The following is a 17,223-nucleotide window of genomic DNA, read 5'->3' as shown; positions in this document are numbered from 1 at the left end:
ATATATTTTAGAACTCTGATACGTTTGCCAACAGGTATCATAATTTCTTCTTTCCGAATAACATCAATAACAACAAGATAGACAATTATATCGAAATCATATAGTATATTGTGTGCAGTAGATTTGGTTATGGCGAAGTACACAAGGGTAATCTGCGTAAGGAGAGAGAGGCTTCCGTGGAGGACTTGAATCCACGTTACACACGAGAAAAACTTGAAATTGACTTGAATCCATACTAACATGCCGAAAACTACGAAAATGCCCATACAGCCAGTCCGTTCCCTGGGAGAACCCAGGTAGAACTACTAGTGTTCAACGATACTCGTTTTCTGCTGGGCCGATACAGTAGTTTTAAATAATTGTACTATAGGTCCCTTAATTAAGATATATTTTCTTTTATTAATATTCACGTATCAACAATAGAGAATACAAATTTAAATTACCAAGACAAAAAATATCGCCTTCATCTTCTAACTTCGTCAAAATGAGACAAAATGAGAATGATCGTGAAATACTTTATAAAATCTCAAGATACATTGCAAACAGACAATTAAAAATAATATTACAGCTGACTACGATCACTTTTTAGATGTCGAATATGTATATCAAAATTCGAGAGTTGAAGCTCTTGTAAAATGAGTTTAAATAGGAATGAAGTTTCAGAAACATAAGACAATTTAAAGTAAAAAGCTAATCCTTTTATGTTGAATTTTATGGCGAAGCTTTTAAACAAATCAAGTTAAAAAAATGCTGGTACTAAAACGTTTAAAGATCCTGAATTCTGAAATTCCTGTTTGTTTCTACTGTATGTAATATCGTTTGCTTTTCTTATTGGAGAAAAACTGAAGGGAAGTCAAGAATACACGGTTTTTTAGGATGAAGTTTTTGAAGGTGAAAAACACTGTTACTTTGGCTAATTTGACAACATTAATTGATGTCGTATTCTTTTTTTTTTTCATTCATCAGCAAGAACTGAAAGAATATTGGTAACAATAACAATGAATAAGAGTAAAATAAAAAAAAAAATAAGCTATAAACTCTTGGTGAATAGACGTTTTTTAACAAAAAATAAATCAAAATATTCATTAGCAACAAATTTTATTATTTCGATTTACCTAATTTAACGATAGCTGCCAAATATAATGAATAAATAGTCTAATTTCCTTTTATGTAAAAATGTATGCAAGAAGCATATCAAATAATTGAAATGTGTGTATGTAAATAGCACTGCTAAATATAGAAAATTTAACACCAAGAAGGAAAACTCGTAATGTATGCAGGTTGGGAGATTGTAGGTATGATTAAAATATGCGAATTATCAAATTTTTTACAACCTAAGTCCAGTCATAGCTGTAATGTAGCCCTCGTGTGCTTTGCCATAATTAAATACAACAAGACACCATAGCTGTAATGTAAAATCCTTCCACATGTCTGTCGTACAAAGGGCATACAAATGGCAGAAACCCCTGACTGAACGCAAATTTTGCTAGCCACATGAGACTTAATAAATCGTATTAGGTCTTGTGATTTGATAACGAGGAGTTCGTCGACGTATATAATCACCTGTCGCGAACGTAGAAGAAGAGAATAATTGAATTTAGAGGTACTGGATTATTACTCTTGCATATCACTACTTAAGTGAAAATGTCAGCTGCCCAACTTCGACTAAGTACCAAGGCGTTGGCTTACGGAGTACCTTTGTCAAAATAAGCAATAACCTCCACATCAGCACTAAGAAAAATCAAATAAATCGAGAAAACATAGCTAAATAACTGAACAAGAACCATTACTGGTTTAAGGGGTATCAGAAACCCCTATACCGACAATGTTAAACTGGCCATTTTCGATGTACCTTTTCTCAAAATCTGCTGTAGATACAAGCTTGAAATTTTTTCTGTTATTAAAGTATACCTATCTGATTATACTGAAATGAGCTTTTGAAACATTTTGAATTTTTAATTACAGAATATTTTGTTAGGCATAGTAAATTTAGCACTTTTCTCACACAAAAAAAATTTAATTTTTTTTTCTAAGTTTATTACAAAAAGCTCATTTCAGTAAATATTAGGAAACCTAATAAATAAGCCATAAAAAGTTTAGATATCTGTGAGCAGTAGTTCCTGAGAAAAGGTACATCGAGTATAAAAAAATCACGTTTGGAGAAAAACGCGTTTTTATGTAAAAATCCTCATTGATCAAAGCAGTAGATGACAAATTAAAACTAGTTTTTTTACAGTTCTAATTTTCATAGAGATTAAAGAATGGTATTTTTAGAAAGATAAAAGTGTAGAGAATTTGAAAATGCAAAAATCCGAAATCACAATTTTTTGAAGATTTTGGAGTTCCAACAACTCTTAAAGAAACAGGAGATCGATAAGAAAGTTTTGCGATTTCTGATTTGCAAATTTATTAGCTACAATTAGAACTTCTACTTTCATAACAAAGCCACCAGTGAGGATTGAACTCACGACCCCTGGTTTACAAGACCAGTGCTCTAACCACTGAGCTCTGGTAGCGACGCTGAGCTTGACTATCGCAGTAGTGGCGAGGATAACGACGAACTCAGATTATCGTAAGCGGCGGCCAGAGACGAACTTCGACTTAAATGGACCGTCCGATTAGAAGAATGGCACGCAGTGATTTTTATTCTAATACTAAGAACGAACTTGGACTTCGCATACAAATTCAGGAGGACCAGCAACGTCTACTAAAACCATTAGAAGACACTCTCCCAGTACTGGACAATGAACTATACAATTAGCGACAGATGCTTCATTGACCATAGGATACCGCTGTCAAAGGCTATCGCGGTACATCCAGAGGAAAATGAAAACTAAAAAAGAGAATGATCGGTGATGAGCCTCGCTTCTATTTCGGAAGGAGTGATGGTCGGAAGTTGGTCTGGAGACCACGTAGCTAATACCGTCAACAAGTATTTACGGAGATGTCAAGCCATGCCTTGCTTCTAGAATAATGGTGTTGAGCAGCATAAAGCGCAGTAGGCAGACCGTTCTACTATTCCTTCCTATTACATTGACAGCTGAACGTTGATTTAGTCATGGAGCAAATGTATAGCCATTTCTGCAAGACATTTTGGAAACTATTTTACATTGCGGCATCGCTAAGCTGCATGTTGCTCATGCTATGACGTTCTACAGTGACTTGCAGCATCTCCGGACTTGTCCATCGAGCACACATGGGACATCATTGGTTCGTTATTGCGAAAGGAAATTGGGTGCCAGTAATAATGCTTTACATGCCTAAATGCTCCCAGGTAGGCAAAACACTTCTCAGGCGGTGATTAATAACTCCAATGATAGCATGCCAAAACATGTAAGAGCATTTTCGCTCATGAAAGTGTATCCCACAGATAATAAACCGAGCTGACTTGAATATTTTGTTTTACGTTTTTGATCATTTGCATGTCTATCAATCATGTTTACAGCCTTTTGCTTCTCGTTATATATTGTTACAATTTTAATGCTGAGCAGTGCAATATACTGCATAAGCGAAAATATAATACTATACTATTTTAAACACTAAAATCAGACTAAAATTTACAGGATAAATTAGTACATGTATAGCATTATAGTTGGCCTTTCTGATACGATGTTTGGTAACTGTAGCTCTTGGCTTAATAGATGACTGCAGTTGCAGTTTCCATTCCTTAATTAAACAAACTTTTCCCCTTCTTTTAACTTTAAATTTAGTAGATGCACGGCTTCTGTTAACAATTTAAATTTCCGAAGCTTGCGGTATTTTAGGTAACATCGATTTAATTATCCTTTTATTCATTTTCTTGTAATCAGTGAGATCTTGATTACAACATATATATATATATGACATAATAAAAGCAAGGAAAAGACCGAGCAGTGCTGATGCGTAGAAGCATTCCGATTGCGTCGTATGCTAATATGTTGACTTGGTAATATAAAAAAAACTTGGGAATCGAGGCAGTTTTAATTCCGTTTTTATTTGCAACTGACTTTTGTGGACACAATCACTTAACACTCTAATCGTGCCTATTCACAGAACATTTACATTTTTGATATTATTGCAATAGGAAGCAGCACAGGGAAGTTAGGTCCAAGCAGAACAGAGAGAGAAGCTGAAGTGCGTAGTTATGCAAGATGGAAGCACACAAAGAGAAAGGTTTTGTTTTGAGTTAAAAAGTTTCAGTTTCCAGTTATTACGTCATCAACGCTGCGCAAGCCATGCAAAAAACAAAGATCTAGAAATGACGCAATTCCGAGATGTTATTACGATTTTTAGAACATGAGGGAGAATTAAAGTTTTACCCGTTAAATTAAATTATAATTTTGATTTATACGTTTTTTATCTTAAATATATTGTAGGGTTTATATTTATTTTAACTAACATTTATTTTAAGTTTAAACTATCTTTCCTGTCAAGCCTTACTTTCCCCTGGAACTGCCAATGCCAGAGTATGTAAATTTTAGTAGAACGCGCAAGGATTCAAATTATCAGCGGAAGTATTCTGATTTAAATAGAAAGGAAACGAGTTCGAGGTGATATTCTTACTTCACGAGCGCGGAGGTAGTTGGCCAGAAATTGAAGAACCCCGCGTTTCGGCCTGTGTGCTTGCCTGGAAGTAGTGTTAATCGTTCAAGTGATCTTCAAGTTTGCTGAATTAGCAGCGGTATTGTAAAACGCGGTGAGTTAGTTACTTTTAGAGAGCCTCGTAGTTAGAGTCTTGTCTTTAGTTTCTTTTCAGGTTATTATCTTTATTTGACCGCCGAGTTGGCGCAGTTTGTGAGCGTCAAGAGCACGCACTTGTAATTTATTACGTTGAATAAAAAGGGTCTTAAACCCTTAACAAGACTCTGTCGTTTATCCAGTTTTCACAGTCACCTCTCGGTTGCGTGCAAGTTGGAGGCGCGCAACGCTACATTGGCGCCCGAACACTTATCGAACTAAAATGGCCGAAAATTGGATGGAAACCGCTGGACAACACCAAGAAATGACAAGCCAATTGGAAGGATTTGGATACCTGGTCCAGACTTTGAGAGCGTCAATCAAGCCCAACGTCAATTTCGACGGAAAAAATTCGGTGGCGATATTTCTAGAAGGCCTAGAAAATCACTTTCAACTCTACCCTGTGCCGAAAAGACAAAAAGCTGCCATCGCCACAGCCGCACTAAGAGGACAGGCCGCGCTATGGTGGAAAAATATAGGCAAATTTTTATTAGGGGAATTTGGAAGCCAGACATATACATTTGAAAATTTCAAAAAATCGTTAGTAAAGGCCTTCCCCATAGTGAAAGATCGCGCACGGCTGGAAGCCGAACTATATAGTTTCTATCAACGGGATATAGCAGAATTGACGGACTTTATTCTACGAAAAATTAAACTGACGGATATGCTCTATGGGAAGAAACCCGATGCGGAGATTATTGAAATAATCTTACCAAGATTGTTACCCGCTGTTGAAGACTACTTTGAAAGTAGAAACCCAAGCACATTGCAGGAGCTCTTCGAATTGGCGGTGAAGTTTCAAAATCGCAGAATAGCGGAAAAAACTAGAGGGGCAACGTATTCTCAAAGTACCCGAAGGAAATCTTCAAATGAGGAAACCAGAAATGGAAATCGCTCTTATGGAGGAAAGAGCTATCAAGCTAACTCATCGAAACTCGAAGGTCAAGACCCAAAAAGAAAATTCGAAAATAAACATCCGCGTACCCAGAAGGCACAGATTGAAAGGAAAGCTTTAAACGAATAGAGGGGCCTGTGAAAGGGAGGGTCCAGACCCCGGAAGTTTTAAAAAAACCCTCAAATAGACATTTAAATACGGTCATCGTAAAAACTCACAGCTACCAATTCTACAAGTCCTGGTTGGCGATGTACCAGTAGAAGCCCTCATCGATACAGGACCAGAAGGAAATTTTATGAGTGAAAATTTCTTCAAAAAGAATTTTTATAGGGTACGATTATTTAAAACCAAAAATACGGAAATTATAGCGGCGCAAGGAAAAACATGTCATTGCATCGGGAAATTATCATTAAACTTACAGGTAAAAGAGGAAAGCCTCAAAGTATTAATTTTTATAGTGAAAAATCAGCAAAATCCTCTTATTTTAGGTATGGAGTTTTTAAGGGCCGCGAGGGCCAAATTAAATTTTCAAGACAGTTCCGTGGTATTGGAGATGGACCAGAGGGTGGTGGAACCTGTGGAGACACCGCAAGTGGACCTTAGCCATCTGAATGACCATGAAAGGCAAGCAATACAACAAGTGGTGAGTAATTTTTCTAATTTGTTTTCAGAAAAACCAGGAAATTGTCAAATAGTCACGCACAAGATTCAATTAAATGCCGAAAAACCTTGTAGGACTAAACCTTATCGGTACGACAAACAAAAAGACGTAATCATCGAAGAACATATTCAGGAGATGTTAAAGAATAAAATAATAACGCCCATAAATAGTGAGTACGCGAGTCCAGTCGTACTATGTAGGAAAAAGAACGAGTTTTCTCCTTCGGATAAAAGGGCTTGGAGGTTTGCTATTGATTACAGAAAACTAAATAGTATTACGAAATTTCCAGTTTACTCTTTGCCGGTTATAGACGAGATGATTAGACAGATCAAATCGACAAGATACATGTCTACTTCGGACTTAACGTCTGGCTACTATCAAATAGCTATGAGACCCGAAGACATACATAAAACCGCGTTTATAACAAAATCGGGCACTTATGCATTTTTACGCATGCCCTTTGGGTTGTGTGGGGACCCATCAACATTCCAGAGAGCTATGGACATTGTTCTAAAGCCTGTCCTAGGAAAATCAACTTTAATTTATCTAGATGATATAATTATAACGAGTAGTACGTTGGAACAACACATTAATGATCTAGAACAAATTTTTAAATTATTAAAAGAGGCCGGTCTTACAATTAACGCCTCAAAATGCAAGTTCGCAACTAAAGAACTTAAATATCTGGGTTATAAAATTTCGCAAAAGGGTATAGAAACGCAGGATTCAAAAATAAAAGCTATCAAGAATTTCCCACCGCCCAACACCGCCAAGAAACTTTCTTCTTTCCTTGGGTTATGTTCTTACTATCGATCTTTCATAAAAGATTTCGCTAATATTGTTGAACCACTCTTAGTAATCAAAAGAAAAAGGGGTAAATTTACGTGGACAGCGGAAGCAAACACAGCATTTGAAAAATTAAAAGAAGCGCTCATTAATGACCCCGTTTTAAAATTCCCGGAGGGGGACGAAAACCTGGAAATTGCAGCAGATGCGTCAGACTATGCGGTGGGTGCGGTTCTTATGCAAAATAACCATCCTCTGGTATTTTTTAGTAAAACGTTGAATCAGACACAAAGGAATTATACAGCTACAGAAAGAGAAACATTAGCCGTATTAATGGCTGTACACAAATTTCGAGTTTATTTCGGCAAAGCGCCAGTAACAGTCTTTTCGGATCATGCGGCTGTTGGTAGACTTTACTCGGGGAAAAACCTAACGCCCAGGTTAATAAGATGGGCTTTAAAACTCCAAGAATATAATATCACAATAAAATATAAACCGGGTAAGGAAAACAATGTAGCTGACGCACTTTCTCGTATAAAACTGGACGATGAAGGAAATGAACTTAAATGCGCTGTGTTGACTTCAAAAATTTTAGATTCTAGAGATACGATTATTACTGAACTGAAAGCTGATCCTGAATTTGGAAATATCTATGCATATTTGAAAGACCCCGAAAGCTTTGAGCACACAGATATCGATGCGATAAGAAATAGAGCAGAAAACTATGAAATAATAGATAATTTATTATTTTATACGAAAACAACAAACGAAAATCTTGAGTACAAACCAGTCATCCCAGCCTCGCTTCGATTAAGCATTTTGAAGGAATTACACGACGCGAAAACAGCGGACCATTTAGGGGTCAGAAAGACTTTAAAAAGGGTACGCGAGGCGGTATATTTCCCGCAATTATACAAAATAGTAACGGCGTATGTCAGGTCCTGCACTCAATGTCAGTTACTAAATGATATTAATTACAGCCCGGCCGGGTACTTAAATAGCATTCGCGCTACATTTCTGAATGAAATTTTAGGCATAGATCTTCTTGGTCGCTTCCCCCACAGCGAGTTAAATAAAAATTGTTTTCTTTTAGTAATAGTAGATCATTTTTCAAAATGGACAGAAATTGTTCCACTTAAACGCGCGTCAGCCAAAACAGTCGCAGATGCATTCTTACACAGATACATTTTAAAATACGGTGCACCGATAAAAGTCATTAGCGATAACGGAAAACAATTCATTAGTCAAATATTTGAAAACATATGCAATGGACTTGGCATACGCCATATCAAAATGGTTCCGTATAGACCACAGGCAAACATAGCAGAAAGAGTGAATAAAAACATAGTAAAAATAATTCGCAGTTACGTGAGCACACATCACATGCGCTGGGATGGCTACATAAATGAATTAGCTTATGCTTTAAGAACGGCAAATCATGACACTACGAGAAAAACCCCAGCAGAATTATTTTTAGGCAGAAAGTTAATTACGCCTTTAGATAAATTATTCTTTGTGCAACAAAGAGAGCAGGAGTTTAAACAAAAAGTTGTGCAAAAGCTGATTGATCAGGCGCTTAAAAGCTCGGATACGGCAAGAAATAGGCAGAAAGTATATTATGATAGAAAACGGCGTGAAGCAGATTTTAAAGTTGGGGATAAAGTATTGAAGCGGAAATTTTGTTTATCAAGTGCCCCAGACAATTTTACGGCAAAGCTAGCTCCAAAATTTGAAGGTCCCTATGTAATTCAGGAAATCAAAGGAGTAGTATTATATCTTAAGAACGAGAGAGGGGAAATCTGTAAAGCAAGTCCCGACCAGGTGAAAAAAATACTATAATCCAAATGATTTTGAAATCCTTAAAAGTTTCTTGCAGGACTCAAGTCTAAACGAAGTAGAAGGTCCAGAAATAACAACAACTATTCCACCACCCAAGAAGCAGAGAACTGAAGAGAGACCTAGCCCTTCTACAACCCGGACGTCGGTATCAAAAAGAAAAAATAACTTTCAAACTCCAGCGTTTAAGAAAAACAAGAATACAGATGCACCGCGTAAAGAAACGATGGTAAAGAGCAAAACACCACGTACAACGGATCGCAGGAGAAATTATACATCAAGGAGAACGCGCACACGGCCACAGAGTCAGGTGCCAGCAAGGCCGCCGTTCCGGAAACCGAAACGGCAACAGGAGCAACAAAAATATCAGGAACAGAAGAAATTCAAGAAGGACTCCAGACCGGAGAAAGTCAAGACCAGCCGTCCCAGGGAAAAACGGAAATGCCAACAACCAGACGATTACTCCGCCAAGAGGCCAGCATGTAGAGGACGCAAAAGAAAAACTAATGTGGACGACACTCGGAGGTCAGTAAGGAGAAGATTGAAGTCCATGAAACCTATAACTTGGGAACAATATTGCCAGAAAAGAATGACGGAGTTTCAAGCATCGAAAACTCAAAGATAAGTTAAAACCTTCTATAATTTTTTTTTTCTCTTTTGTTCCGAAATGTTATGTATAAGTACGAAGTTCTATGTTTTGATGAAAGTCAATATGTCTCGGTTGAGACTTAGTTTTGTTTTACTTTATTTAGCTAAGGCAAAAGTATTATTTTCTTTAAGTATAAAAGCTAAGAACAAGCATTTTCTGTTGGTCGAAAGATTAATTCTGTTATGTTAAAGCCAAAATTTGGCCGAAGATAAAAATAACTTCGTATTCTTGTATTAATAAGAATTTTAGTTTCAGTGCCGCCAGCTTGGCGAAGAATGAGTAAAGTAAAAATTTATTTTCTCTTATTCATTGTATGGTAAATTGTAAAAATTATATGTATTAAAATTTTGTAAATGTACGTAAATACTTGAATGTTATGTAAAAGTAGAATTTAGTCTAGAAGCATAAAATTTTAGATGCTAAAAGTAAATGCTCAAAAGCAATGAAGTCAAAATTTAAGTATTAAATTGTAGATAAAGTCATGCTTTAGAGCGAAAGCCTGCATGTTTAAAGATGAATGAGGGGGAAGTTAGAATGAATGTGTTTTGTAGGGTTCTCCACCTACACTTGAATTTTTCAGAATGTTAAATTAGTTCATTGAGTTGTAGAATGTCGAGTAAGGTGTGTCTATTTGGTCGTTGAATTCTAACAAATCATGGTGGTTAGGGGAAGTGTTGTAAGACTAAAACACGAATATTCCCGTTTGACACCACACATGGTGGAGAGCCAGGGTAAAGTTAAATTAATGCTTGAAAAATTGAATGAATGTGAATTAAGCAATAACTAAGGAAAAAGAATCGTTTAAAAACAAAAATTTATTGTGTCAAGAAAGTGTAAATTATAATGTATTTAGAAAGATACTGATACTTATTCCTTCCAGATGCTGGAAGGAAAAGACCAAGATTGATTGATGAAGTCCAGGAAAAGTTGCTGTAAGAAGAGAAAGTTATAAGTATACACAGAATTTTAGTATACAATTTGTTACATAAGATTTTTTTTGTGTAAACGAGGTTCTCGACAGTTAGTTCAGAATTATAGAAACTTACAACAGGTCGTTTGTAGGACCTGCTTCCAAGTTTTCCAAATTCTGGCAGCGCAAATGTAGGGTTTATATTTATTTTAACTAACATTTATTTTAAGTTTAAACTATCTTTCCTGTCAAGCCTTACTTTTCCCTGGAACTGCCAATGCCAGAGTATGTAAATTTTAGTAGAACGCGCAAGGATTCAAATTATCAGCGGAAGTATTCTGATTTAAATAGAAAGGAAACGAGTTCGAGGTGATATTCTTACTTCACGAGCGCGGAGGTAGTTGGCCAGAAATTGAAGAACCCCGCGTTTCGGCCTGTGTGCTTGCCTGGAAGTAGTGTTAATCGTTCAAGTGATCTTCAAGTTTGCTGAATTAGCAGTGGTATTGTAAAACGCGGTGAGTTAGTTACTTTTAGAGAGCCTCGTAGTTAGTCTTGTCTTTAGTTTCTTTTCAGGTTATTATTTTTATTTGACCGCCGAGTTGGCGCAGTTTGTGAGCGTCAAGAGCACGCACTTGTAATTTATTACGTTGAATAAAAAGGGACTTAAACCCTTAACAAGACTCTGTCGTTTATCCAGTTTTCACCGTCACCTCTTGGTTGCGTGCAAGTTGGAGGCGCGCAACGCTACAATATATATATAGTTCTCTTTTCTTTAGTTTGTTCTCTTTTCTTTAATTATATATACACTGAAGTGACAAAAGTCATGGGATAGCAATATGCAAATATACAGATGGCAGTAGTATCGCGTAGAAAATGTATAAATGCGAATTTCTTTGGCAGGGCTTCCATTTGTGTTCAAGTTATTCATGTGAAGAGGCTTTGACGTGATTATGGCCGCACGACGAGAATTAACAGACTTTGAACGCGGAATGGTAGTTGGAGCTAGACGTATGGGTCATTCCATTTCGGATATCGTTAGGGAATTCAACATTCCGAGATCCACAGTGTCAAGAGTGTGCCGAGAGTATCTAATTTCAGGTATAACATCCCACCATGGACAGCGCAGTGGCCGACCACCTGCACTTAACGACCGAGACCAGCGACGTCTGCGTAGAGTTGTCAATGTTCACAGACAAGCAACACTGCGTCAAATAACCGCAGAAATCAATGTAGGACGTACGAGGGACGTGTCCGATAGGAGAGTGCGGCGAAATTTGTCTTCCTTGGGCTATGTCAGCAGAAGACCGACTTGAGTGCCTTTGCAGACAGCACGACATCGCCTGCAGCGACTCTCGTGGGCTCGTGAGCATATCGGTTGGTTCCTAAACGAATGGAAAACCATGGCTTGGTCAGATGAGTCACGATTTCAGTTGGTAAGAGCTGATGGTAGGGTTCGAGTGTGGCGCAGACCCCACGAAGCCATGGACCCAAGTTGTCAACAAGGCACTGCTGGTGGTGATTCCACAATGGTCTGGGCTGTTTTTACATGGCATGGACTCGGGCCTCTGGTGCAATTGAGCCGACCATTGACTGGAAATGGATACCTTCAGCTACTTGGAGATCACTTACAGCCATTCATGGACTTCACGTACTCAAACAACAATGGGATTTTTATGGATGACAATGCGCCATGTCACCGGGCCACAATTGTTCGTGATTGGTTAGAAGAACATTCTGGACAATTCCAGAGAATGATCTGGCCACCTAGATCTCCCGTCATGAATCCCATCGAACATTTATGGGACATCATCGAGAGGTCAGTTCGTGCCCAAAACCCTGCACCGTCAACACGTTCACAATTATGGACGTTTATAGAGGCAGCATGGCTCAGTATTCCTGCAGGGGACTTCCAACGACTTGTTGAGTCCATGCCACGTCGAGTTGCTGCACTTCGCCGGGCAAAACGAGGACCGACAAAATATTAGGAGGTATCCCATGACTTTTGTCACTTCAGTGTATGTATATATATATAAATCGATTGGTGGTCGATTGTCGAATATGCCGAATATGGGTTGTCGATCCCTTAATCATCATTGATTCCTTCTAAAGATTCATGGACCCCCCCCCAAGGAGTCGATATTGGCCAAACTGTTGGGAATCCTGTCTCTGTATCGTGTGCGGGAGGGGGTTGACTTTTACAAGATTAGTTTTTTTTCCACATGAAGCTAAAAGTTTCCTCATTTTTCAACTTTATTTAGAAAAAGAAATGCGATGGCTTACCTTTTTTAAATCAATATCTTTCTTTGTTTTTCACAAATTTAAAGGATTTATACAAAAAGGCTTGATAACTTTCCTTTAATTTATTTAAATAAATTTATGCTTTCATGTAAAAGAGGTTGTACAATTATTATCTTCTATTTAATTATACCAACTCCTGTTAAACTCCTAGCATCTTTTCGGAGAACTCAAGGCTTCCACTGCGTTTGAGAAAAGAAATACTAGTGTAATAAATTTCTAGCTCATTTCTGAAGAAAAAAGTATTTAAAATTTTTTGAGTAATTAAAAATGCTTGTCATCAGAAAATTTGAATAAGTACTTTTTTCTCCTTTTCTTTTCTTTTTTAACTCTCTAAAAGAGTTTTAAAATTTTTTTATTTAAAATTATTTAGAGCCTATTTCGTTAATGATTAATAAAAGTGAACGTCATACAGAAAATGCGATAGAAACACTTATCATCTTCAGATAAAGTTTACGATGATATTATTTTATTAAGTTCTTGAACTTTCGTCTTTTCTAATCCTCAAGAGGGGGGGGGGAGAGCGAGAGAAGAGAGGGAAAAAATTCGTTACAAAAAGCAACGCATGTGGGCGAATAAAACGAACGGTAAAATAAACTTACAGTTATCCTGTCATAAAACTCGAAGAGGATCTTGCTGGAACATTAAAAAAAGAAGTTGACTAAAGGAAATGACGTCAGTGGTGACGTAACGACGCTGGTAACTCAGCTAAAGCCTGATAACTTGCACATTTCGATACGCGCAATCCAATGATGTTTGTGTTTGCTGGATTAAAGGCTATTTTTTTTCTTTTAGTTGTTATAATATTCTAAACATAGAACTTTTTTCTGGTTTTCTGATAGCTGTTCTCGCTACGTTGCATAAACATGCTGTTTATAACCTTGGACGAACCGTGCAGAGAATGAAAAAGACCTGTATGCTTTCATAATGCATTTCTATATTCTTACTGAAAGATTTATGGCTTATCTCATTTCCGCTTTAGTTGCAGGAAATTTCTCTACTTAATTTTAGCAACTATCTCTGTGAAGTCACTTGACCATAATTTAAATGGATACTTTATCCATTCTTTATGCGCTTTTCGTTTAAAAATGTTTTCAGCTCCATTCAACATCAGCTGTGAACGTTATGGTTAAATTTTTGTTGATTTGAGACGTACTACGCATTTTGATCTATGCCGCTAATTAATGTAAGGACATTATTTAAGAAGCAGGGAAAGAAAAAGGTGAGGTTTCGAAAATAAGCGCAGATGATACAAGAAGCAAAGTTTAAGATAAAATGTGCGTTTAGTAATAATAATAATAAAACAAAAATATAAACCAAAAATTATTATTCTGAGAACAAAAACAAACACTAAGTACTGAATTTATGATCTCTAAGAAAACCTGTGGTCGGTGGGGAGTAAAAATTAACTTTAGATTGAAACTAAATACATAAAAAATTAATTAGTGACAAAAATTATACGTAAAATGAAAGAAAAAAATAAACACAAAGCTAAGCAAAAATTCTTAGCACAGGGAGCTATAAAGCTAATCAAGACAATAAAGCTAAGCTATCGAGACTTAAGCAATAAAGCTATCGGGACTGTTATATCACAGCTTTGATAAAAAGTTTAAAGTCTTTTTAGTTATATTTCAATATTACAGTTAAATTTTTATCCAACAGCATTTTATGTCTGGATTTTTCTAAAGATATCCCCCTGGCTGCATCGCATGCCCTAATTTCGAGATATTTTGAAGAGCATTTAAGAAGTGGCTATTCTTTCTATTCACCTTTTAGTGCTTTTTATAATACCTATATAATTTCTACTGAAACAGAAAGAAAGATAGACGAAATAAATCTCGATGAGCTGAACGCTGAAATTACAGCATATTGGAAGGGTCAAAGCACAAGTAACTTAATTGAAACTCCGATATTTTTAATAAACTGAATTTCCATTGAAAATGCTAGAAAAATAATGAGAATGCAAGACTATTTTAATTGGCCTTGTGGAGATATTAGGTTTTTCGAGCTGGAAACACAAAACACCAGCTATACCCTCACCAAAATTTGAACCATGAATCTACTTATTGCCATTTGGACTTGCTAACAGATGTGGCGGTTCATCAGAGGCCAATCGGTTAAATCACTAAACACTGACAGTTCAATCTGGGTTCTATTCCAGGGCTGTCGGTATGGGCGTTTTCGTGTTTTTTTAAGTATAAAGTAGATACGAGCCAGTTTCCCCCAGAAAGTCTTCCACGAAGTCATCCCTCCTGTTAGGCAGATAGCCCTAGTGTGCTATGCCATAATCAATAAACCAATAAATCAAACTAATAACAGTAGTGGTGTGCCCTGGTTTTCACTAAAGAGGTCTAAGTACGAAAAAATGTTATAATCGTCTCTAAGACGACCATCCATGATCGGTAGTGAGCGGTCTTCTTAGAGATTATATATATATTCAGTACTAATGTTTATTTTTGTTCTCGGAAATATTCGTCACTTTCAGAAGTGGTTTCGCTAGAAAAGTTATTGTCAGGAAAGGGTTTATTATATTTTGAATAAAGACATTTTTTTTTTTTTTTTTTTTTCTCTTTCAGGGTGGGCATTTGCCATTTTAGGCTTTAGCCACTACTAAGGGCAGAAGCGGTGGTCATTTTATTACGGAGGCACCTAACAGACAGTCCGAGGTGCCTCCATAATAAATGAAGGGACAGAAAATTTATATTCATGCCTTCTCCGGAATTCGAATCCGGGCCCTTCGGTACGGCAGTCAAAGTCACTAACCACTTTCCTGTCTGGGCGGCATACGAAGACTAATGAGAACAGTAATGCATAATATGCACTGCTAAATTTATAAAAATAGGATGAAGAACCGAAATTAAAATGATCATGCTGTCATAAAGAAACATATCTTTTTATGACTCATATAAAATATAAAATTTCAATAATAAATTTAAAACATTTTTTTCTCAAGAACACAAAACAAGCAAAATAGCTTCTTGAGTATTTACTTATTAACGCAACCACGTTTGGCCCTCTGCAGCGATTTTTTACAGATGAAAAGGCAGAAGTTACTTATCGAGTACAAGTTGGTGGTTTTCGAGCCTTTTTTTTTTAGATAGCCCCCTAAACTATCGATGTTTATAGTAAGTCTGTAAGCTTTATCAACTTATGAAAAGAAAACATACTTTAACAATTTAAAATACAAATTTGAATTGTCAAATAAGGATTATATGTTAAATTAAAAATAAAACACATTCTTATTCGAATCTTTCTGTAATTTTTTTGCGCTGTTCTACTCCCGAAGTAGACAGCGATCTGTTTTTTCTTATAAAAATATCAGAGAAATGCAGAGACTGCTTCATGCAAACCTCGACAACAGCGTCTACCTAGGAAACGCATTTCGTTATTGTTCCCTTTAGAAACTTTCCAGAAAATTCTGTATTCCTACAGAAATTTTGCCGAAGTTTCTTCCGCTGCTGACAAATTCAAGAAGCTCATATTTTAAAACTAAGTTTAAGGCAAAAAATATCACGATTTGCTTATAAAAACCATTGGAACTTAGAATACGACAAAAAGGAACGCATACGGAAATGGCGGCGTTGTTTGACTGAAGGGTTGTTATGAGCATGGTTGCCGGAAGAATGGGTATGCGCATGGTTACAAAAGTTTAGCACGTTCTGGAAATTTGGCGACTGCTACTAAACGGGCTGCGTTAATACGTAAGTACTCCTTTTTGGAATGATGAGTATAATATTTCATTTTTGTACACATGAGAAAATATGTCAAAGACATACTTTTTTCAAAAATTTTTTGTTTCTTTTGAAAATATGTTATCTCCCCCCCCCCATTTTTTCTTTTTTTGACAATCTATCGAGACTACAGAACTGTGATACTGACAGCTGATCAGGGCGCTGTCATAAAACTTCTTCGGTAGAGACATTAGGTATTTTTGGAAGCAGGCAAGATGAAAAATTAGTAACGCCTTCGCCGAGAATCGAACCATGGACCTCTGGAATACTGGCCCAGCGTGCAGAACCACTACACCTCGAAGGCACGCTAGGAAGGCGGGAGAAATACCTTATACTTCAAAGTTTGCTTGTGCATGCTCTGTAATGATATCTTGTGTGGAAACTAGCTTTTCATGTCGCTTCCTTCTCCATAGATTAAATTTAAAATTACTGTCTCAGCATATTTTACTTCGAACTCTTTCACATATCACAAAACTGCTTTCATAAAGACAAAACCACCAGTAGTTAGCAGCATAGCCAAGACAGCTATGGGAGCAAGTGAAAGATAGGAAGTCTTCCTCATACATGCTTCTCATTCTTGGATATAGAAGACTTTCTTTAACTCTACTCCATTGGTACGAAAACTCGACTATAATTCGAATAGCGCGTGTTTTCAAAACGTGTAAAGTGGTGTTCCTTTCTATGGTTTTAGATAAAAATTAGATTAAAAATATATTTAAATACGGCAATCCATAATATGTAAGA

At 36.7% G+C, this 17,223-nt stretch overlaps 1 non-coding gene across 1 annotated transcript; it reads right to left on the bottom strand.

Moving 5' to 3' along the window:
* Nucleotides 1-2,443: 2,443 nt before the first annotated feature.
* TRNAT-UGU (transfer RNA threonine (anticodon UGU)) lies at nucleotides 2,444-2,516 on the bottom strand. The gene has a single exon. It is a non-coding gene; the product is annotated as a tRNA-Thr (tRNA).
* Between the last annotated feature and the right edge of the window lie 14,707 nt (nucleotides 2,517-17,223).

The sequence above is a fragment of the Stegodyphus dumicola genome, chromosome X1 (assembly GCF_044657685.1).
Source record: "Stegodyphus dumicola isolate Sdum_Otavi_A_Nest chromosome X1, ASM4465768v1".
Classification (NCBI taxonomy): domain Eukaryota; kingdom Metazoa; phylum Arthropoda; class Arachnida; order Araneae; family Eresidae; genus Stegodyphus; species Stegodyphus dumicola.
Note: the sequence above shows the minus strand (reverse complement) of the source record. Positions and strands in the feature narration are given on the sequence as shown.